Consider the following 1,461-nt stretch of genomic DNA (forward strand, 5'->3'; position numbering starts at 1 on the left):
CTGTCTCGACTGCTGTGTAAAATGTCACATTTGGCGCGGTCTCCAGGAAGACTGACTGTCTCCACTGCTGTGTAAAATGTCACATTTGGCGCGGTCTCCAGAAAGACTGACTGTCTCGACTGCTGTGTAAAATGTCACATTTGGTGCGGTCTCCAGGAAGACTGACTGTCTCGACTGCTGTGTAAAATGTCACATTTGGCGCGGTCTCCAGGAAGACTGACTGTCTCCACTGCTGTGTAAAATGTCACATTTGGTGCGGTCTCCAGGAAGACTGACTGTCTCGACTGCTGTGTAAAATGTCACATTTGGCGCGGTCTCCAGGAAGACTGACTGTCTCGACTGCTGTGTAAAATGTCACATTTGGCGCGGTCTCCAGAAAGACTGACTGTCTCGACTGCTGTGTAAAATGTCACATTTGGCGCGGTCTCCAGAAAGACTGACTGTCTCGACTGCTGTGTAAAATGTCACATTTGGTGCGGTCTCCAGGAAGACTGACTGTCTCGACTGCTGTGTAAAATGTCACATTTGGCGCGGTCTCCAGAAAGACTGACTGTCTCGACTGCTGTGTAAAATGTCACATTTGGCGCGGTCTCCAGGAAGACTGACTGTCTCGACTGCTGTGTAAAATGTCACATTTGGCGCGGTCTCCAGGAAGACTGACTGTCTCGACTGCTGTGTAAAATGTCACATTTGGCGCGGTCTCCAGGAAGACTGACTGTCTCGACTGCTGTGTAAAATGTCACATTTGGCGCGGTCTCCAGGAAGACTGACTGTCTCGACTGCTGTGTAAAATGTCACATTTGGCGCGGTCTCCAGGAAGACTGACTGTCTCGACTGCTGTGTAAAATGTCACATTTGGCGCGGTCTCCAGGAAGACTGACTGTCTCGACTGCTGTGTAAAATGTCACATTTGGCGCGGTCTCCAGGAAGACTGACTGTCTCGACTGCTGTGTAAAATGTCACATTTGGCGCGGTCTCCAGGAAGACTGACTGTCTCGACTGCTGTGTAAAATGTCACATTTGGCGCGGTCTCCAGGAAGACTGACTGTCTCGACTGCTGTGTAAAATGTCACATTTGGCGCGGTCTCCAGGAAGACTGACTGTCTCGACTGCTGTGTAAAATGTCACATTTGGCGCGGTCTCCAGGAAGACTGACTGTCTCGACTGCTGTGTAAAATGTCACATTTGGCGCGGTCTCCAGGAAGACTGACTGTCTCGACTGCTGTGTAAAATGTCACATTTGGCGCGGTCTCCAGGAAGACTGACTGTCTCGACTGCTGTGTAAAATGTCACATTTGGCGCGGTCTCCAGGAAGACTGACTGTCTCGACTGCTGTGTAAAATGTCACATTTGGCGCGGTCTCCAGGAAGACTGACTGTCTCGACTGCTGTGTAAAATGTCACATTTGGCGCGGTCTCCAGGAAGACTGACTGTCTCGACTGCTGTGTAAAATGTCACATT

Source organism: Littorina saxatilis, linkage group LG8 (assembly GCF_037325665.1).
Source record: "Littorina saxatilis isolate snail1 linkage group LG8, US_GU_Lsax_2.0, whole genome shotgun sequence".
In the NCBI taxonomy this organism is placed as follows: Eukaryota; Metazoa; Mollusca; class Gastropoda; order Littorinimorpha; family Littorinidae; genus Littorina; species Littorina saxatilis.